Source organism: Bos grunniens, chromosome 3 (assembly GCF_055505025.1).
Source record: "Bos grunniens cultivar Pamir isolate PY7600 chromosome 3, Bosgru_T2T1.0, whole genome shotgun sequence".
NCBI lineage: Eukaryota > Metazoa > Chordata > Mammalia > Artiodactyla > Bovidae > Bos > Bos grunniens.
In genome coordinates, this window is record NC_141167.1 from 89,245,163 (window position 1) to 89,268,295 (window position 23,133).

At 44.6% G+C, this 23,133-nt stretch overlaps 2 long non-coding RNA genes across 2 annotated transcripts; one reads left to right on the plus strand and one right to left on the minus strand.

Moving 5' to 3' along the window:
- The first annotated feature begins 10,099 nt into the window (after positions 1-10,099).
- Positions 10,100-16,934, plus strand: LOC147376029 (uncharacterized). The gene is made up of 9 exons (XR_015160646.1): positions 10,100-10,229; positions 10,339-10,395; positions 10,998-11,121; positions 11,575-11,698; positions 12,549-12,733; positions 13,557-13,672; positions 14,220-14,326; positions 14,534-14,673; positions 16,636-16,934. It is a non-coding gene; the product is annotated as an uncharacterized LOC147376029 (long non-coding RNA).
- Positions 16,935-20,366: 3,432 nt separating this feature from the next.
- LOC147376030 (uncharacterized) lies at positions 20,367-22,805 on the minus strand. The gene is made up of 3 exons (XR_015160647.1): positions 22,475-22,805; positions 20,842-20,906; positions 20,367-20,513 (listed from the first exon to the last, which is right to left on the minus strand). It is a non-coding gene; the product is annotated as an uncharacterized LOC147376030 (long non-coding RNA).
- Positions 22,806-23,133: the final 328 nt, after the last annotated feature.

Consider the following 23,133-nt stretch of genomic DNA (forward strand, 5'->3'; position numbering starts at 1 on the left):
GCGTGGCCTCCTCTGTGCAATCTTGGACCTTGTGGTATAAGGCTGTCCTCTCCCACCATTTATGGGTACAAGTGTAGGCCTGCGTATCATATGTCTAAATATTTAAGAGCCAAGGGTTAAAATATGATTTATATTCTTAACGAACATGATTTTGCAATGACCCAAAAGACCAGGTTTGAAGTTAGAATTCCCAGACTCCTGGGAATTCTGTGCCAGAATGCAGCAGCTTGAGCCCTTGGTTCCCAGCCCACTGGTAGCCCCTTTCCCTTCCCATCTAAAGCCCTGACTCAGAGAGCAAGGACCTCACATACACACTGGCAGATGTTGGAAAGGGGAAGTTGTTAGGGGAAACAATGACTGAAACTGCCCACCCTGTCAGGCACTACAGTAACTATTTGCATGAGTTATTTTACAACAGGAGGTCCTGGTAAGGAACATAGAACTAACAAGCCATCACCAATTGGAAGAATTCAGGAGAACTCAAAAGGAGACTCCATGTGTCCTACCACCTCCCAGAATCCTCACTGAAATCCATCTCGGCTGAGCAATGCATGTGCCACCAAGAAGCACCCTGATTCAGAGTGAGTGGCTGGAAACAACCCAGAAACTAACCCCATCGCCATAAAACCCGAGACTGAGGGCCATGTGGTAGAGCAGCCCTGCTGGGTTCCCCTTACCTTTCTGCTCTCTGCCTGGGTGCCTTTTTCCAATAAAATTGCATGCTTTGTCAGAACATGTGTCTCCTCGGATGATTCATTTCTGAGTGTTAGACAAGAGTATACTCTTGGGCCCTGGAAGGGGTCCCCCTTCCTGCAACACAGACATCTCGGCTTTTGCATCCAAAATTTGTCTTCACTCCACCCCAGTGCGCGTGCACACACACACACACGTGCATACACAGATCCTCTGGCAAGTGTGTTCACACCAGCCTTGTGGTCCACACTCAGAATGAGTGAACAGGGAAAAGGGCTGCACAGGATCTGAAAGTGGGAACAGGCTGTTTGGCTACTTGTGCAGGAACCCTGGGTATTCGGATTAGAGTTAAAAAGAGCAGGGGTGTGGGCTTCAGGGCTAAGGATGTGCCCTTAGCCCTGCCACCTACTCAGCTCATAGTGAAGGCTGCAGCTGGAGGAGGACCAGAATGGAAACACCAAAAGCAGGGAGGAGCAAACTGTGGCAGATGGGTCAAATCTAATTCACTGCTTGCTTCTGTGAATAAACTTGTATGGGAACACAGCTGCACCTAATTTGTTTACATATTGTCTATGGCTGCTTTCTCTCCACAATGGCAGGGTTGAGAAGCTGCAACAGATTCTGTGTCCATGCATACTAAGTCACTTCAGTCATGTCTGACTCTTTGCAACGCTACGAACTGTAATCCACCAGTTTCCTCTGTCCATGGGTTTCTCCAGGCAAGAATACTAGAGTGGATTGTCATGCCCTCCTCCAGGAGATTTTCCCAACCCAGGGATCGAACACACATCTCTTCTGCTGCTGGCATTGGCAGGTGGGTTCTTTCCCACTAGCGCCACATGGGAAGCCCTCAGAATGGCCTGCTGCTGCTGCTAAGTCACTTCAGTCGTGTCCAACTCTGTGCGACCCCATAGACGGCAGCCCACCAGGCTCCCCCGTCCCTGGGATTCTCCAGGCAAGAACACTGGAGTGGGTTGCCTTTTCCTTCTCCAATGCATGAAAGTGAAAGTGAAGTCGCTCAGTCGTGTCCAAATCTTAGCGACCCCATGGACTGCAGCCTACCAGGCTCCTCCGTCCATGGGATTTTCCAGGCAAGAGTACTGGAGTGGGTTGCCATTGCCTTCTCCCAGAATGGCCTACAAAGCCTAAAATATTACTATGCAATTCTTCATCTAAAGCATGGTACCCAAAGCAGGGTCTAATGCTGCTTGAAGTCTAAGGCTGTTTTTGAATTCAGACACCCTAATTCCAGGATAAATTGTGTTTCCCCTCTTTTTCCCTTTCTTTATTGAAAATGATTTTTACCCTAAACTTTCTTTTATCTATCTATTTGTTTACTTTTGGCTGTGTAGCATATGGCATCTTAATTCCTCAACCAGGGATCCAACACATGCCCCCTGCAGAGGAAGTGTGGAGTCTTAACCACTGGACTGCCAGGGAAGTCCCTTATTAAACTTAAGCAACACTTTGCTGTGCACATTTAATTCACTTGGCTGATAAAGGTGGTATATAAGCCCAATTTGCAGATGAGCTGAGTGGGGCTCAGGGAATGTAAGGTCATATATTTAAGTGGTGGCAGGACCAGAATTTCTGCAGAGGAGGTGCTTAGAGATGGCTATAGGATCTGAAGGAGAGTGAGAGTGGAACTACTTGGGTGTCAACTATAAATTGGCACTTGACATGGACACTCGCCATCTACCTCTAGAGGATTAAATCATGTGCTGCTGCAGTTGCTGATTTTCAATACCCCCTGAAAGGAGCTCAAGATGGAGAGCAGAAATCAGGCACTCCATGCTCTGAAAACAGACAGAGCAGGTCTTCAGATAGTTAGACATTTTGAGGAGCCAATTTTATGAGCCCAATCCTTGTATCTGCTCATGTCTAAAAAAGCACTAAAAATCCTTCATGGTGATGACTGCTCCTCGTGACTAACAAAAACCTTCGGTAAAAAAAAATATGTGCTTGATTGCATGTATTCCTCTTTCACCAAAATCACATGTATACTGTCCTTCCCCCTACTCCTTTGGAGCAGTTTTGAGAGGAGAATCTGAGTTCTTGTCCATGGAGCCGAAGAATGGAATCCAGGAACATGCAAACACTCACAGAAGCAAGCAAATAGAATTTATTAAAGAGGAGGAAAGTGCAAAGCCCTCAGTGTAGATACTGAGAGGAGGTAAAAAGTTCCCCCAAGGTGGATCTTACACCAGTTTTTATATCCTTCCTTAAATCACATTATTTCTAACCAATCAATTTAAAGGTCAAGATACTTAATATCTTTATGGCTTCTCTTGATCCTTGGATTAAGTCACCACCCTTTTTCATGCCCTTTGGCCATTTTACCATGGACCAGATGTATGGCTTAAGATTAATGATCCTCAGTTGTTTTACCCTCAAGCATATGGAACAGAATTTGTTTACTGCCCTTCCCTGGATCTGAGTGCTGATGATTTATTAGACTAAACACACATTCCAGGAATTCAGGACAATGGAGTTGGATGTTTACTGAAAACAAGACCGAGGTCTCAGAGTTCTACACTGACTGCCTAGTAATCTCTACTTCAGTTTCTTAGAGCTATCTGAAGTGCTATCTCCTAGGCTATAGTCCTCATTTTGCCCCAAATAAAACTTAACTTGAAACTCTCATATTGTGCATTTTTTTAAGTTGAAAAGGGGATTTATTCCTTTATGACTGAGAAAATGTCAGATGCACTTGCGAAAGAACAGAGGTGGCAAGCGGTGCTGGAGACTAGGGGAAATTTGTCCGCAGGGCCCCCTAAATGCTGCCCAAGATCTTCAGTCTTTTTACTATAAATTAAACATTGCTTGAGGGCACTTCTCTGATTTTCTAACACTGGCTCAGTCCTTTGCTTCCTCTGATTATTGCATTCTCCAGAGGCAGAGGAGTGAAATAATTGAGTCAGGCTGCCTGAGTGCACATCCTGGCCTTGCTCTAACTTGCTGACCATGTGACTTTGGTCAAGTTCTTTACCCTCTCAGTGCCCTGCCCCTGCTGTTTTCTCTGTACAATGGGAATAATAAGCATGCTTGCTGCCAGAGGTATGAGGGGTAAGGAATGCTGGTACTTGTGTTTGTTGTTACTTTGGTTTTCATGGACAGCTGCCCAACATATTAACCTTGGCCTTTCATGGAGCCCAAGGGTCCATGGAAGGTCTGTGTCTTGAGCTCTAAGCCCTGAACTCTATGCATTCCTTTCTCATACTTGCTGTGAGGAGAGAACCATTTGCTTTGCAAATATCCAGGAGAAGGGTAAGGATATTAGGACCTTTTGTTCAGCTGGGATTGGAGAGAAACCCTGATCAACCTTCTCCTCCTCTCCCCCACCCCTAAAACAACTCCTTTAAGGAGATCTTTTAAGGCTAAGTGTTCTCTACCAAAGAGGAACCATTGATGTTTTAAGAGCATTTGCCACTTGCCTCTGCAGACACTGAAGCCTGTGCTGCTGCAGCTGGTAGAGAATGAGGCCCTCTGTGCTCCAGGGAAACAAACATAAATTCTGCAAAAGTCTCATTTGGAAAATTCTCCTATTAAGTGACCGATCTTATCTCATTAACTCTCAGTTCAGTTCAGTCACTCAGTCGTGTCCGACTCTTTGCAACCCCATGGACTGCAGCACACCGTCCCTGTCCATCACCAACTTCCGGAGTTTGCTCAAACTCATGTCCATCGAGTTGGTGATGCCATCCAACCATCTCATCCTCTGCCATCCCCTTCTCCTCTTGCCTTCAATCTTTCCCAGCATCAGGATCTTTTCAAATGAGTCAGTTCTTCTCATCAGGTGGCCAAAGCATTGGCCAGCTTCAGCATTAGCCCTTCCAATGAATATTCAGGACTGATTTCTTTTAAGATTGACTGATTTGATCTCCTTGCTGTCCAAGAGACTCTCAAGGGTCTTCTCCAACACCACAGTTCAAAAGCATCAGTTCTTCAGTGCTGAGCTTTCTTTATGACCCAACTCTCACATCCATAAATGAGTGCTGGAAAAACCATAGCTTTAACTATAGCTTTGACATAGCTTTGCTTCATATCTAGGAAAGTACTAAATCCCTTCTTGGTGACATCAACTCCTCATGACTACAGAAAACCTCTTATAAGGTAAGCACTTGATTGCATGGAACTCCCTCTTCGCCAAAATCTTATATATTGACCTTTCCCTATTACCCCTTTGGAGCAGTGTCTCAGAGCTAACTGAGGTGCAGTCTCCAGGGCTGCAGTCCTCATTTTGCTCCAAATAAAACTTAACTCATAACTCTCAGGTTGTACATTCCTTTTAGTTGACAGTTGCATGAGATGGTATGGATGAAGGGGAGTGGAGTAAGAGTTTCCAGGTCCCAGGGGCAGGCTGTCTCTGCTTGGATCTGAGCTCTGCTTCTCAGTGTGACCTCGGGCATTTTACTTAAGTTCCCTTAAACCTCAGTTTCCCCAATCTGTAAAAGGGATGGCAAGGCAATAATAGTATCTGCCTCAAAGGGGTTTTTGTTTGTTTGTTTGTTTTTTAGCATTAAGTGAATTAATCACCTGGCACATTGCATGTACTGAGTAAATGTTATTACTCATAAAATGTTACTTACTTATAAATAAGCTGTTATTATTTTCAGGACTGGGCCAATTCTAGTTAGTTAATTCATCAAGTTCTTGGCAGTCAATGACCAGAGGCCAAGTGAGTCTAAGGCCTGGGAAAGGTCAGAGGAAACTGGATAATAGCCCTGGGAGTACTTGTATTGAAGTCTGTATGTTCCTTCCCTGTATTCTCTGTGAATCCAGATTGAGTCTGGATTAGAAGCTCCCAACAGTCTGATCAGCATCTTTCTGAAGACCTTGAACACTCACCTGGTAGATCTCTAAGTCAGAGGTGTCACCCGGAGTGCAGCCAGTGATACCACCCACAACTGGGATTTTAGGCAGACTAATTGGATGTCCTGGGGCTGGTGTAAACACCAAAGGTAAAACCACACTTTTGCTCCTCTCATTGCCTTCTGGGGCTGAGTGATCCTGAGACACAGTGTGGACACCTGGGATATGACCTTGTGGTGAGTTTCCTGTAGGTGCATCCCCTTCTGTCTGGGTAGTTAGGCTGGGAGTGGAGTGGAGTGAAGGGAGGCAGATCCTAAAACATTGAGATTCTCAGCCTTGATCTGCAGCCATTTTTACAGCTATGTTTTCTCTGATTTTTATGGCTCTCTGGGGCCTTGTCCCAGCCCTTGCTACTTCTCCCTTCTGAATAAAAGCCTAACTAGAAATGTGTGCCCCACCCGTCCTTGAATTTCTTCCATCCTCTGTAAACCAAGCAACCTTCAATTAAACAGAAGCAAGTTTGGAAAGTGATACTTTCTCACTCCAGACTTGGTGAAACCTCACAAACTTCTAGCCATTACCTGACATATGCTGCTACAAAGAGCAGGAGGCTGGGTAGGACCATCTCCCATTGTCCAGTCAGGGACAAATCCTGGTCAAATGGCAGACTCACTTCGCTTGTCCACACTCCTCCTCTAGAGTCCAGATGGTCCCTTTTGACCTGTGGGGCCCACTCTGACCTGTAGTGACTTTGAACCCAAGGCCTGCTTTATTCCTGTGCCAGGTAAGCCATTTTCCTAAATGTATCTTCAGTCAATAACCTTTTAAGGTTGTTTCTACCAAGTCTCCATTGTGTCTTGGGGTTGATTGTCTAAGAAGGAAAACACAGATAAGATTCAGAGAGTAAATGGGAACCATGTGACCCCTCATGTCCCTTTATTTCTGGGCTGCCACCTTGCTTGCTGAGGGGAGCCAGGTATGCGGTGGCAAGGTCTGCAGTGCTACCTATAAAAAGCTGTCAAGTGCCCATTCAGCCTTGGAACTCGCATGGAGCACTTTCCGTTAAAATGGCAAATTACTGCTTCTTGGTGGTGAGTCTGTCCCAGGAGGCCCAGCTGAGCTTTCAAAGTACCGGCTTCCTCTCCTCCATTTACTCTGTCTCTACCCTAGCTCTTTTCCAAGGCTTCCTTGTCCCCTTTCTCTCTGGAAGCTTCTTTGGGTTCATAACATAGTGGGGAAGGAAGGGAAGAAGAGGGAAAGAGGGAGGAGGGAAGGACTAAGTGACCACCCAAGAGCTTCAGAGGGAAAAGAAAGTGGATCTTTCTGGTGTAGGAGGACAAGGCCATTTCCTCATGTAGGATGATGAAAAGACTTGGGCTAGCCATTCTGATCCCAATGTTCTGCCAACCACAGAAGGAGCTCAGTGCATAGACTGGACTAAGATTAATTAACAGGAACAATTAGCAGAAAAAAAAAATGGATGAGGCAGAGGTTTTTCTGAATGAACACTCTGGGGACAGGTGTGAGGGTTCTAAGGAGGAAGGCAGACAAGATCTTAAAGAGCTCATGCAATTCCTCCAGTGCTAACTCACCCCCAGAGATGATGCCCAGACTGTGGATAGGAGCCCGGTGAGACTGGCCACTGGGCCAGGCACAACGGCTCATCCTGGGTATGACTAGGTATTAATAGCTTGGATGAAAATAAAATTTAAGACCATCATTTTAGTTGAGAAGTAGAGCAAAGCTTGTTCTGGAAAAGGTGAGTTCTAGTTCTCAGTGCTACCAGAAGTGACCTCTGCCTGCCCACCCCTTCTCCACCTTTATTGTCTCTTATGCCCTTCTCCACCACTTTGGATTATCTTTCGAGTCTGTTCATTCAACACAGGTTAATAGAGAGTAGATCATGTTCCAAACACTGGACTGGGTAGTGGAGTTTCAGCAGTGTAAGCACAGTCCTTGCCCTCAGGGAGTTCATAGTCTAGTGGGCAGACCAATAAACTAGTGCCTTCAGTGTAATTCATGCAGAGATAGGGGTGTGTGTGTGTGTGTGTTAGTCTCTCAGTTATGTCCAGCTCTTTGGACCTCTATGGACTGTAGCCCACCAGACTCCTCTGTCCATGGAATTCCCAAGGCAAGAATGCTAGAGTGGGTTGCCATTCCCCTCTCCAGGGGATCTTCCCGACCCAGGGATCAAACCCTGGTCTGTTGCATTGCAGACAGATTCTTTATTGTCTGAGCCTCCAGGGAAGCCCTGTCACAGGGAGAAGAAAGCACAAATCCCGAAGAAACCTAGAGGAAACACAGAGAACATTACAAATATTATCTCTCTTGGGGAGGTCTTCCCTGATTTGTTTTCTATAATACTTTGCATATCCCAGTTTTATTGCTTGTGTCATTGCACTGCACTGAGGTTTGATTGTGCTTATAGGTTTGATTTCCCACCAGGTTCTGAGTTCTTTGAAGGCAGGGAGCTTGCCTAATTTTTCTTTTTGTTGACAGTAGCCAATACTTGCGCTTCCCTGGTGGCTCAGGGCTAAAGAATCCGCCTGCCAATGCAGGAGACTCAGGAGATGCCAGCTTAATCCCTGGGTTGGCAAGAACCCCTGGAGAAGGAAATGGCAACCCACTCCAGTATTCTTGCCTGGGAAATTCCATGGATAGAGGAGCCTGGTGGGCTACAGTCCATGGGATCACGAAAGTGTCAGACACGACTTAGAGACTGAACAACAAACCAGTACTTAATATGACTTTGTTGAATAAATAGCAGGTAAATAACAGCTAGTTCCTGAACTGCTCACTATCATCTGAGCTTTCAGGTAGCTCACCAAATGCCTACCTTAGCCACCTTCCTTGAAAGCATCATGCAGGGGTCCATGTTGGGAAAGGACTTACAGCAGGCCCCAACTCCCCTTCTCACTTTACTGCTCTGTGCTGTCCCAGGCCAGCCAGGGAAATAATGACCCTGCTACCCTCTGACCAAGATCTCTTGTCTTCTTTTTAGGGCTGGCCCTCCTGCTGCAGCTGGGTAAGTGCCCCATGGATGCAGAGTGTCAGGGGTCCCTGGGTACAAGGGACACTAGTCAGGGCAGGGACCATCTCTTATTTCCCTGCCAATCCAGGCACAGCCACCAAAATTGTCTGTTACTTCACTAACTGGAGCCAGTACTGCTCTGGGGTTGCCTGCTACATGTCCAAGGATGTGGACCCTTGCCTCTGCACACACATCATCTATGCTTTTGCTGGCATGACCAACTACCAGATCACAACCATCGAGTGGAATGATGAGACACTCTATGCCAGCATTAACGGACTCAAGCACTAGTGAGTTCTGTGCTTGGGCTCTGGGCTGAGTTGGAAGCCTTTCAGAAGTCCTTAAAGATACCAGTATCAGAATGCCCAGTCTTTGAGTCCTGTTTGCAATCACCCTCATGCCTCATTGGCAGAGTTGTTAACATCACTGTCCCCAGGGGAGGCAGGTTGCTGTCATTTGCCTAGATTATTTTCTTAGCAGACCCTCTGCATCATATTCTATAGGTCCCACAAGGTACTACCTACAAGGGATTCATTGTGAGTACAGTTCCTGGAGTTTGCTGCATTGCAGTAAAGTCCCACACCACCCTATGAGCTAGCTACCAGTTTAACTTAAGATGGCTCTCGTGCCAATTAAATACGTGGCATATTTATTGGGTGACTACCTATGAATTGGGTGAGCCAGGCTTTATGCTAAGTGCTTTTCTTTTTTTTTTTTTAATGTAACCTTCAGAACAGAAGCAAAGTTTTAACAGATATTTTAAATTGAGGACACTGTATCATATAGAGGTTTTCCTTAGACCATACAATTAGTAGGTGGCAGAATCCAGGAATGCTTGGCCAGTTTATCAGATAGGTTAATCGACGCTTTGGTCCAGTTGGGAATCAGTGGGTAGGTTTTAAGATCAAGCTCAAAGGACCTGGTGCCTGCTGGGAGTCACCATGTAACAGAGGAGTTAGGTTTGAATCCTGCTCTGCCAGCCTTGGTAGCTGGGTGATGTGAAACAAATTGCTTAACTTTTCTGAATATTGCTTAGAGGGCAATGTGAGACTAATAGTTCCTGCCTGATTGTAAGTGTGACAGGAGCAGTGCATGTGACATGCCTGGCATTTGGTAAGCATTTAGTAAATTGTAGACACTTTTACTGCCCCTATTCCCTGCTGTTTCCTTTACAAGACTCAGACTTTCAGCTTTCCAGTCTTGTGTGTCCCGACAACTCCAGCCCACCTACCATCTGTGTTAAGGGACTGCTTTTAGATCCCTTCATCCTCCCTAGGATGGCCTGCCTTGTCTTCCCCTGAAGCTTCCTGTCAAAGCAGAATCCATCAGCCCACTCTCAGGGCCAGAAACAGGAACCTGTTCAATGAGTATTAATTAATACTGTGTCCTGGAGGTACCTATAGTAAGAGAGTGCATGTGTGCTAAGTCACTTTAGTTGTGTCCAACTCTTTGCCATCCTGTGGACTCTAACTCACCAGGCTCCCCTGTCCATAGGAGTCTCCAGGCAAGAATGTGAGGGTGGGTAGCCATGCCTTCTTCCAGGGGATCTTCCCAACCCAGAGATCGAACCCACGACTCCCGTGTCTTCTGCATTGCAGGTGGATTCTTTACTGCTCAGCCACTGGGGAAGCCCCAGTAAGAGACTACCTTGCTATTACAGAGAGCTTTGCTCCCAGCACAAGAGCATAGACTGGTAATAGGGCAAACCTGGGGCTGCTCAGGTGTGGGATAAGAGGGTGGTCAGCAGATGACTTCACTCTCCCTGGGGAATTTCATTTACACTGGAATCTTCCTATCTCCAGCAATACAGAACTGAAAACCCTGATATCTGGTGGAGGCTGGAACTTCGGGACCCAGGGGTAAGACTTTGTATTCAAGGCAGAATCACTCCCAGATTACTCAGTCTCATCCAGATGTCAAGTGCTCTAAAATTCTCTGACACAGGTTGTCTCTAGATTTCAGGTATCAGTGTAGGTACCCCTTAACTTTCTCATCAGAGTTCTCTTTGAAGTTTTTCCTTCCTTGATCATAGCTCTTACCAGGCTGTATTTTAACTGACTGTCTACTTATCTATACCTTCCTCCAAAAAAGCTCCTCCAGGGCAGAAACTATTTTATTCATCACTATACCCCAGCACTGCTACTGCTAAGTCACTTCAGTCGTGTCCGACTCTGTGCGACCCATAGACAGCAGCCCACCAGACTCCCCTGTCCCTGGGATTCTCCAGGCAAGAACACTGGAGTGGGTTGCCATTTCCTCCTCCAAAGCATGAAAGTGAAAAGTTAAAGTGAAGCCGCTCAGTTGTGTCCGACTCTTGGCGACCCCATGGACTGCAGCCTACCAGGCCCCTCCATCCATGGTATTTTCCAGGCAAAAGTACTGGAGTAGGGTGCCACCAAATGTCAAATGAACACCTTGTAACTTCAGTCCAGTAAAGCTTGATCTTTCCTCTGTCTCATAGGAAATGTATGAGGCTTTTGAGCACGAAGTCACCCAGAGCAACAAGCCCAGGTTGCTGATTTCTGTGGCTATGTCAGCTGGCAAAGGTACCCTTGAGACTGCCTATCAGATCCCCGAAATTCAAAGTAAGTAACCTCCAGGCCTGTGGGCCCAAGTTCAGAGCTAATTAACCCTGAGACCTCCCCCATAGATTGGCTAATGCTCAGATACCCTGGAGAGAGAAAGCTCTGTCCCAAAAGAATAAGATGATCTCAAAGCCTGAGAGAGACATGGGAAGCCAGTCAAAATTCTTAATGACAAAAGGCTACTTAGAAAAGTTAGTTGAGTTTCAAACTTCTATAAGACCTGAAGGTCTGAGTGCAATGAGTTATTGGTTATAGATTGTGCGTCTTCTATATATCAACTTTTCAAATAAAGGTGAGACAGAATGGAGTAAAGAATACTAAAGCATAATCCTTCATGACATGATTACAAACCATATTCAGTTGGGACTAGGACCTTTAGGGGAAGTGGGATGGAGAGTATTATTTTCCTTGGGTCATTTTTCTTCTCTTGTATCCTACCCCCCACTTCCCAAGGTACATGGACCTCATCAATGTGATGACCTATGACCTTAGGGGCTCCTGAGATGGTTCCACAGGAGAGGACAGCCCCTTGTTTTTAGGACCCTACGACAAGGGAGACAACAAATACTTTAGTGTGGTAAGTGAGGATTTGGGCCAACCAGCTCTGATGGATATTTTCAACCAAGTCTTGAGATCTCTGGCCAAGGAGTAAAAGGGAGGCTGAGGAAGCTTTATGGACAAGATGAAGATGATAAGCTTTCTTAACTCAGTTCATGTTGCCTACTTCCTTATACCTATGATTAATTGTACTCATTTATCTTTTACACCAGAGGAAGCAGCACTGTGGTTTGGGATAATCCCAAACATTGGGGAAAAAATATAACTATCATTTTCACTGATGTTAAGAATACATTTCAAGATCTATCTTGCCCTTAATCTTCCTCACTTTTCATCCACTTTCTCCCGATTCTATAAGATTGATCTTCCTGACTTGTATGGCATAGGTAGCTATATAATAAACCTTCTTAATGATTAGTAGATGTATAAATTGATTAGATGTGATTTCAGTGCAGAATTCAACCAGAGACTTTAAAATTGGCATGGGAAAGTCTCCCAGGGGAAAACCCTATGCTTAAACATTCTGAGATGCCATATTTTGCCAGTTGTGGAAATGAGAGGATGCATGACTGAACTCCAGTTACATCCCAAATGCCAAGTCTAGTATGAGGGGAAGAAGGATAATGGAACATTTCATTCCTAATTGACACTGAGCCCTGCTACCTACATAATGTACCTCTTAACAAGGGTGCCTATAACACCCAGTTCCAGAAGGGAGGGTACACCTTTCCCTTCTATGAGGCTGGGTTATGGAAGAGTCTATGTCCAAAGTGGCTGGGAAACTGAGTAGAAAGTGTTGACTATTCCACAGGCCTCTGGGCACAAGCTTAGCTGCTTCTTAGTAAACATCTTCCTTACCTTTCCTCTAGGATTATGCAATGAACTACTGGAAAAACCAAAATGCCCTGCTGAGAAACTGATGGTGGGCTTTGGGGCTTATGCCAGTACCTTCACTCTCACCAACCCTGCCAACCGTGGCCTGGATGGTTCCACCTCTGGCCTGGGGGCTGCCAGAGCCTACACTCAGGAGGCAGGGACTCTTGCCTACTTTGAGGTAATGTCCCAGAGGGCTGGGAGGACCAAGGAGATTGACTCTCTGTCCTAAAGGGTAAAAATACTTCCAAAAAAAGAGAGAATTTATTCTTTGATTTCTAATCAGGGTACCCCATGTTGCCTGCTCTGAGTGTATGTGGTGGGGAGGGAAGGGTAAACTATTAATAAAATATCTTAAATTTTAATCTTTTAGAGTAAATATGCATGATTAATACTAGTAATGGTTAACATTTACCAAGTCCAAATGGATAGCCAGCTCTGTTGTCAATGATTTTTATATATTATCCTATTTAACACTCACAATGGTGAGATGGATTTAATCATCTTACACAGAAGACAGGGAGGCACAGGGGGATTAAGAAACCTGCTCAAGGTCACAGAACTACTAAGTGGCCAAGCTAAGATTCCAACTAAGGTTGTCTAGCTCCAGCATGTTAGACCCTAACCACTATGCATTAGCATCCCCTTGTTGGCTCTTTTGTGACAAATATTCTTTCAAATAAAGGAACAAACAAGCTAGATTCAAAGGGTAACTGGGGCACAAGGCACAAAGAAGCTGCCCTGTTCCTTGTGCACATATGGGTATTGGCACACCCAGGAATGGCAGGAATTCAGGTCTCATCTTCCCAGCCAGCGCCCTTTCCACTGTGCCACCCACAGGAGGAAGAGCAAGGAACCTGGGTGAAATGGGAGCCATGCACTCTTGTTTCCAGTAAAGAGTGGGTGGGGTGGGAGTGTATTCCAGAAAAGAAAGAGAGGGAGAGGGAGACATGAGCCAGGCAGAGCCAGGTCCATCTGAGCCGTGATTGCTCCTCTTGCCCCAGGTTTGCTCCCTCCTGAAAGGAGCCACTGAAGTGTGGAATGCCCCCCAGGAGGTGCCCTATGCCTACAGGGGAATTAGTAGATTGGATATGCCAACCCCAAGAGCTTCATGATCAAGGTAAGTCCCTCCAAACCCTACCTTCTGTACACCTGGGAGAGGCAGGGAACCTCCCCTCCAAGTATATTGGAATTAGTACAAGAAAATACCAAAGAGAGGAAAAGCAAAACCCAAAGTGGCCCCAAGGTCTCGACCCAGCTGCAGAGCCCAGCAGTTGGAACAGCCCCTCTGCCCCTCAGCAATTGCAGCTGGTTCCTCCCTTCCCTCAGCCCCTCCCCCTTCCCATACCCGGCCCCCATGCCCCTTCCTGAACTCTCCCCTTTGACCCCCTGCCCTCCTCAACTCTACAACTCTACTCCTGATCCAGCTCTCTGACACTCTTCTTGCCACAGAACCACGGAGTAGATCTGAGTTCCTTCCTCTCCTCTGCTCCTGCTTACAGTAACTTCATGCAGGAAGAACCCAAAATCTGGAGATGAGAGATCCATGGGGCCATTAGGCATCTGCCCACTGGCCTTTCATGCTCTCATCTGGATGGTTACTGTTTATCAGACCCAAAGCCCTTCACTCTATACCTCATAATCACCAGCTCTGTCCCTCTGCCCAGACACTTGCCATGTGAAGGGCCCTGTGTATCTTTTGCCACTGCAACCCACTCAAGCTCCATCTCAGACAAGGCTTCTCAGAAGGTGGCTGGTAATACAGAGAGCACAGGTAAGACTCATTCTCCCTGACTTGGTAGTCCTAAAATCTCTCCCTGTCCACAGCTATGTCCACGAGTCCTTCAAAGTACCCGTGGAAAGCCATTTTCCATTCCCTCCTCTCCATGGCTGGATCATGGCCTTCCCTGTCATTCTGCTGGAGTCACTCCCTGTGCTTGTGCAAAGGCCACCCTACAGTCCCCCTGATTCTCTCCCACAGGCCCAGTGGCTGCTGAAGAACAGGTTGGGGGGCCATGGTCTGGAACACTGGCTTGGATGACTTCACAGGCACTTTCTGTGGACAAGACAAATACCCTCTCATGCACACCTTCAAGTCTGCACTTGGCGTCTCCACTCCTGGTGAGTAGTGATGCACCTCTCACCATCCACAGGATGACAAACTGGACATGGTTAAGGAGGAAAAAAAGACTATCCAGTGCTCCCCTCAGCCTGGCCTCAAAGGAAGCCTCCTTCAGATCTTCCACCTGTCCTAGCATGTCCGTGGGCACTGGCATTTGTGACTCAGAAAGAAAGACTCAGATGGCTGCTATGGGGCAGCCCTTGGGTGGCTGCCCTTACGAAAGGTCCATCACTGTTCCCAAGAATTCTTCTTGTAGAGCTGTTCTGGGAGCCCCTGGAGAACATCCGGGAGCCTGGGTAGGGAGGGGACCACAAACACCTTGTTTCTGTTCTCATCTGTCCAGCTCCAGCCCTAGGAACTATGTGGAGTAAAGAAGACAAGCCAAGGAAGGGATGCCAAAGTTAGATGATGAGGAAAGGGATGGAAAAAAAGACAACTCTAAAGGGGTCCAACTGGCCCTTTTTCTGAGAGTGAAGCAGAGTTACAATTGGTCTCAGGATACAATTTTGCCCCTAACATAAGGTCCAGGGCACATGCAGAAAGCAGAAGCAAGATTGGGGTGGGGGGCAGGAAACCATGGGGACAGCCAGTGCTGACTGATGGACCATGTCAGGTCTGCCGGTTCTTTCAAATTTCAAGTTATCCTTACAGGTGCTCTTGGAGACCAGGCGTAATTAGTCTATTTAAACATAAAAACTAGGGAGGTATTAGTCAAAGGGTGTGTTTCAGTTGTACAATATGGATAAATCCTGGAGATCTATTGTAGAAACAGTAACTATAGTTAACAGTGCTTTATTGTATACTTTACAGTTTGCTAAAAGAGTAGATCTTACGATACGTGCTCTTATTGCAAAAGTTAATAATAAAGAAGGTGAGAGGAGACTTTTGGAGGGGATGAACATGTTTATGGCATTGATTGTGGTAACCATGATGCGTACTTATCTCCATCTCATCAAGTTGTGTGCATTAACAGTTTTTTATATGTCAGTTCAGTTCAGTTCAGGCACTCAGTCATGTCCGACTCTTTGTGACCCCATGAACCGCAGTACGCCAGGCCTCCCTGTCCATCACCAACTCCTGGAGTTCACTCAAACTCACGTCCATTGAGTCGGTGATGCCATCCAGCCATCTTATCCTCTGTCGTCCCCTTATCCTCCTGCCCCCAATCCCTCCCAGCATCAGTCTTTTCCAATGAGTCAATGTCAGTCATACCTAATAAAGTGGTTTAAAAAGAAAGGTATTAGTGTAGTTGGCATTGCACAGGCTCTGTGCTCAAGACAGAACTGGTTTTGAATCTCAGTTCTCACCTTAGCTGACATGAATAAAATAATTTTTAAAATTCCTCCACTCTGTAGGATTTTGGTGGGGAGGTATGGACTTTCCAGCTGGTGCTAGTGGTAAAAAACATACCTGCCAATGCAGGAGATATAAGAGACCCACGTTAGATCCCTGGGTCAGGAAGATCCCCTGGAGTATTCTTGCCTGGAGAATCCCCATGAACAGAGGAGCCAGGCAGACTACAGTCCACAGGGTCGTAAAAGAGTCAGACATGACTGAAGCAACTTAGTACACATGGAACATAGTATTTGGGCAAGCATTTAAGTGATGGAGGTAATAAATAAGCATATTCTCTCCTTAAACTAAAAACAAAACTAATAATTGTGCTGCACTTACTATTTTATATACCATACACACTGGAAAGTGCTTCACAGTGTAATTCTAAGATTAGTGTCTCTAATACAAGTAAAGGGAGGAAATTGAGGCTCAGAGAAGTTAATGATTTGTTTGTGGTCACTGAGCTCATGCCAGAGCCCGGCTATGAACTTGCGTATCACTGATTCAGGCCCGGAGCATGTAACCACTGGTTCAGATAACAGAACCCCCAGTGACACTACAGACATGACACTTGTGCTGGGAAAGACCACTCTAGCACCTATGGGTTCCTTTACTTACTCTCTCAGGTTGCACAGTGCCCACCTCTACTGTGGGCTCCTCCACAAACACTGAAGCTCCCAAGACTGGCAGTGCTGATGATAGTGGATTCTGTGCCAAAAAGTCTGATGGTCTCTATCCCAGCCCCACCAGCAAGCATGCCTTCTACAACTGCATGGATGGACATACCTATGAGGAGGCTTGTCAGACAGGCCTGGTCTTTGACACAAGCTGCTCTTGCGGTAACTGGGCTTAAGCTATCCCCTTGTGGGGTCCACCGAGGACTCTAGGAACAGAATGATGATTAAATGGAAGTTTTGCCTCAGAATGCCAAGTGTCTGCTTTGATTTATGTCTGTGTGATACTCTCCTGCATGTAAAAGAGAAGTCCTGCCTTTCTGCTCCCTAGATGGCTGGAGAGGTTGGGACTGGGAGAGGAGGGGTAGTGACTGGGACCTCTCTGAACATCTCTGTGGGAAGTTCTGGAGCTCTGGGCTCCTCCTGAGGCAGAAGGGGAGTGGAATTGGGAAGGTCTAGGAGGAAAGAGAGATCAGATCCATGTTCTTTCTCATAAGTATGCCTCCAGATGGTCTTGCAAAAGGACCTAGAAAAGTGGCTGAACTCAGAACACTTAATTTACTATATCTTCTCCTTCAGGAAACTCTTCTTTCACCAGGTTTACTCATCTCCAGACTCCAGGGCTATACAACCCAAGCAAACCATACTTGTTTGAGGACAGAGCGTGATAGCCAACTGCAGGACAGTCCACAGACTCCACTTCCACACCTGTGAGCCTAGGAATAAAGTTCATCAGCATGATTTCTAAATTAGCTCACTTAAAAAAAATTAGTTCATCATCTTCATTTCCACAACACACCTAAATGTACCTTCAGTTCCCTAAGGGAAAGCACAAAGAAAATGAAAATGCACATTATAACAGGGGTGGGAGATCTCGCTCCTGACATCTCCAGGGTGGCATGGCCCCTGCTCCAAGGAGCTGAGGAACACAGCAGCTCACCAAGCCAGGAAGAGCTTCCACACTAACCAGCTCATTTTTGGGGCCAGGGAAGGGTGGTTCTGTGCATCGTGCTCTTTGGACAAAACCAGTGTAAACAACAAGCAGAACCCCTGGAAGTTAATTTCTTTCCTTCCCATCTCATCAGCTGAAAATTAGCAGGGTTTCTATCCATCTCAGTTTGTCTGGGATAGTCCTGGTTGCTAACTATTGTCCTTGCTTCCTGTTGATTTAATAAGTTCTACTGGTTTCAAAATTTTACTTAAAAAAATTTTTTTACTAGCCATAGCAAAGTTATCTGGAATGGATTGGACACACCTCCACTTTATATTACTTCCAATTTCTGCCGTGGTCTGTACACACGGTTAAATCTAAATGTTCATTGGTGATAACCCATCTCTCTTTTCCTGGTTCTTTTCCAGGTGGTGCTGTGCTTAGTTGCTCTATTGTGTCCAACTCTTTGCGAGCCCATGGACAGTAGCCTCTCAGGCTCCTCTGTCCATGGGGATTCTCCAGGCAAAAATACTGGAGTGGGTTGCCATGCCCTCTTCCAGGGGATCTTCCCAACCCAGGGATTGAACCCAGGTCTCCCACATTGCAGGCGGATTCTTTACCATCTGAGCCACCAGGGAAGCCCTGTTCTTTTCTGACAAAGATTAAATTATCGCCTCTTACAATGACCACTTGCAGATGCTCACTGACAAATGAGCATGTGCTTAGATGGAAGTGGCTAAGGACAGCTATTTCCTCTGGTCTGCCCAGCTAGAGTGGAGAAGGCAATGGCACCCCACTCCAGTACTCTTGCCTGGAAAATCCCATGTAAGAGGAGCCTGGTAGGTTGCAGTCCATGGGGTCACGAAGAGTCAGACACGACTGAGCGACTTCACTTTCACTTTTCACTTTCATGCATTGGAGAAGGAAATGGCAACCCACTCCAGTGTTCTTGCCTGGAGAATCCCAGGGGCGGTGGAGCCTGGTGGGCTGCCGTCAGTCGGGTCACACAGAGTCGGACACGACTGAAGCAACTTAGCAGCAGCAGCAGCAGCCCAACTAGAGGGGGAGGTCTTGATACTGTGGCTCCTTGGTGGGCCAACTACTGTGCTGTGCCCACCATGGCCTGCAAGATGCATAAAATCATCAGGTCACCAACATGGGATCAGTGGGAAGTTTGGGAAAATACAGGTTAGAATTATGTGAAATACGAACAGGAGAAATCAAGCAGTCACACCATTGAACTTGTAGAGAGTAATCTGAATGCTCTTGCTACAGGGTTTGTTATTTGTTGTGTGGAATAAATCTACAACCACTTATTTTATTCTCTGACAACACTTTCTATTTTTGAAGTAACTGCTTTTGTTAGCAATAAGCTATATACAATTAAAGTGACTATATAATGAAAAATTAAGTACTGAATTTTCATACTCCAAGAAAGTTGAGATGAATGTATGACTTGTGTAAGATGTTAGTTGACATTAACTGTCTACCATAGGGTTGTTGAGTATTACATGAAAACCAGAGGACACAAATCTGCTGAATAAGCATCACCATCTATTTCTAAATTACTAATTAGTTTAAGAAGATTTTACTTAAATTTGATTACTTAACAGAGGTAGTTACTAAAGGTATTTTATATCACTTGGTGAAGCATAATATGTCAGTTTAGGTAAATATAAGAACACTTTTCTTATAAGAACAGAAGTACCAAATTCATTTCTTTTTCTACTGTGTATGTATGTGTGTGTGTGTGTGTGCGCGCGCACAATTATTAAAGTCAAACTCTGTTTGCAGAATAAATTCACAAGCTTTTACACAATACCAAATTTATATTGATGTAATCCGATGCATTATATAGAAAATCACATAAGTTAATTCTAATAATAGTTGAATTTTTTCACCTAGTTCATGAAATCAAAGTAAAGCTTTTTGTGGTTTATTTCATCAAAAGTGAAACATCTGACATTATTGTAAATGCTATTGTAAATTCACTTTAAAAGTTAAACATTAAAAATTATTTTTGTGGTGATGAATTTAAATATCAGTGGAAAACAACATTATGTAAAAAAAAATATTCCTTCTAAATTTAAAAAACCCTACAGAGCAGAAATGTCCTGGGAGTTAGCTGAAGTCACAAATCACTCACTAATGTGTTTTAAAATGTGACATTCTATCATTCAAGATAAAAGTTATAAAATTTTCAAATATTTTTGTATGTAAAGAGTAACTGATCTATAACTTTTTAAACAATGCTGATGTTGAATCAAGAAAATATACATCAGTGTGACAGTACAAACTTCTCTTTGCTGCCTATTTTCTGTTTGATTTTAGAAATGTTTGAACCATTAAAGAATTATTTCTTAATTAACTCAAAGTGTTCCACAGTGGTACTGAACTTAAAAAAAATCTGTATGTCTTCTGCATTTTGGTTGCATTTTTTCCCCAACTGGTTATAAATGTTTTAACAAAGTATTTAATGGAGAAGCTCTAAAACATTTTAATGTTTGAAGTTTTCCTAAGTTAATATTATCAAAAAAGAATTTTGCAAATAAGAAGACTCTGAAAGAGGCACTGAACAAATTAAACAAGAAGTGCGCAAATGTATATAACATACAATTTTGAAATTTTAAAATTTTGAAATATTTCAAAGAAATATTTCAATTTGTAAGAAATATTTCAATTTGTAAATATTTCAATTTGTACAATATTGTACAAATATTTCAATTTGTAAAGAAGACCATTTTGATAGAGCTATTTTTAGTATGATTTTTAATTGGATATATTTATTGCTAATTAGATGAGAGGTGTACAAGAAGTATTCTGAAGAGGTGTACAATCTTGCACCTAAGTTTGGGGAAACATTCAAAGGAGTCATGAAGATAGTTGTTGAAGAAATCTTCTGTGGATGGAAGCAAAAAGATAGCATCTGTTAAAATATTAGCATTATAATATTAAAACATTTTAATAGAAAAAACCAGAATTGAGAATATCCCCCACTGAGAATATCCCCCATTTAGCAGGCTTCCTAGGTGGCTCAGTGGCAAAGAATACACTGCCAATGCAGGAGATGCAAGAGACACAGTTTAATCCCTGGGTAGGAAGAATCCCTTGGAAATGGAAACCCACTCCAATATTTTTGACTGGAAAATTCCATGGACAGAGGCACCTGGTGGGCTATAGTCCATGGGATCACAGAGTTGGACACGACTGACTGAGTACAAACATACCTATTTAGCAGAATTTCCTCTGAGCATCTTTAAGGAGAGTTTTCCTCAATTAAAAATTTTCTAGCCTACAAAGAAAAATCAGTAGAGTTATTATGGACGGAATTCTATCACTCCAAAATGCATATATTGAAGTGCTAACCCTAAGTACCTCAGACTGTGACTGTACTTGGAGATAAGGCCCTTAAAGAGGTAATTGAGGTAAAACAAGATCATTAGGGTGACCCCTAATCCAACATGACTGGTTTCCTTATGAAAGATTAGGACACACACACAGAGACAAACAGAGGGAAGACCATGTGAAGACACGTGGAGAAGATGGGCATCTATCAACCAAAGAGAGAGGCCTCAGAAGAAGCCAACCCAGCAGATACCTTGAGCTCAGACTTCTAGCCTCTAGAACTACGAGGAAATAAATTTCTATTGTATAAGCCATCTAGAATGGCATTTTGCTGTGGCAGTCCTATCAATCTCACATCAAAGGTATCAACATCTTTGAAATGATTAACCATGAAAAGCAATTTTAAAGATTTCAAGCAACATTATAAAACATAATAAAACTGTTAGGTAGGTAGAATAGGGAAAAGGAGTCCAAAATGGTGGTGGTTAAAAGACAGGGAAGGTCCGAGGACCAGAGTGAAGACTTCAGGCAGAACAAACAGAACAAACAGCACTCCTGGCTAAGCCCAATTTGCATAGGGCAGGCCCAGGTGCAGGAAAAAACATATAAAAGGAGGAGCCAAAGCGCTTTCTCTCGGACTATCTCTCCGACTATCTCTCCCGAGTGCATGTGCGCTCGCGCGCCCACGCACTCTCTCTCGCTCTCGCGCGCTTGCTCTCTCTCTCTCTCTCTCTCTCCCCCCCCTCCCCTCGCACTCCTCCACTCTCTTCTCTTTGAGTCTTGGATTCTCCTGCTATCTTCTAAATAAAATAGAGCTGTAACACTGATTTGCCTAAGAGCTGTAGCACGGTTTTTCCAAGACCCGAGAGCTGTGACATGCCCAGGGCTTTAATGTCCGTTGCTCCAAATCTTCGTTGTGACGAGACAAAGAACCGGGAAACATACACTCGCGTGACAAAACCATACTGAAAAATCTTTATTCTTCAGAAAAAATGCCAGTAACACCTTACTTAGAAATACGGCTAAGAAATTTATTGATGTTTGTGAATATATAGCAAGAATAATTTGAAATTTTAAATATTTGTTTACTGTGCATATATATTCACTTTTTAGAAAAAAAATCTTTGCGAATAGTTTTAACAGAACTATTTAAGTTCATCTGTATAGCAAAACACTGAGCAAAAGTAAACGTTTCAAAAATTACATATTTCTTTTTTTAATAGGCATTAGAATTTTATTAATTTTTATTGGAGTATAGTTGCTTTTTAAAATTATGTATTTCTAATGCCCCTTTCATCTCAAGCGTGTCTGGGTTTGGATGATAAATTATGTGAAAGGATTCAGAACTTTTGATCGGATATTCCACTGTAAACTGAATGTCCTTATAAGTTTGCAGAAAAGAAAATTCCAGATGTACACAGAGTGGGGACCCAGTCATTTTGTATACGAACTAAAAAGGGAAAACTTGAACTTAATTTTTTGTGGATCTGACATATTTCACAGCCATTACAGCACCTCTCGCCCAGAGATCCGCATCCCTCTGTGATCCCCGTGGCTTGCTCTTTAGCCTTCTGTAATGTGTCTGGATTGCTGTCTTCATCTGGAGAGTCCACACACATGGCTCCTTATCTCATTGCTTTGGCTCTGCCAGGAAGGAAGTCACCCTTGGTATTCCCCCCAGAGCTCTCTCCAAGTCCCTTCCTGCTGCTTTCTTTATTTAACCAACATTTATATAGCACTCTATGAACAGGCCCGGTCTTCAGCACTCTAATAAACATCAAATCTCTGGATTTCCGTGAGGACCCCCTGCGGTAGTCATGGTGATTATTCCAGCTTTACTGGAATCCGGCACTGAGAAGCTGAGAGACTTGCCTAAGGTCAAAGGGCTGCAAAATGCTTTGAAAGCTGCCAGCATGACTCAGGTGTCCGTGATCTTAGCCCACACTATGCTGCCCTTTGGCCCAACCACACCCTGAGGCCACTCTTCATCCCAGTCCAGGCTCCAATTTTTGGATCACACTCAAACCTGAGGGGGGAAGCGAAGTGGAGCGGTCAGGGGGTTAGCACTCGGTGTTTTAGGACCTGGTTCCCTGATTGCAGCACACCCCTTCCAGGAATCTGAAGTCATCACGCTGCGCCTGACTGATCGCCCTCGGGGCGGGGAAGGGACCTCC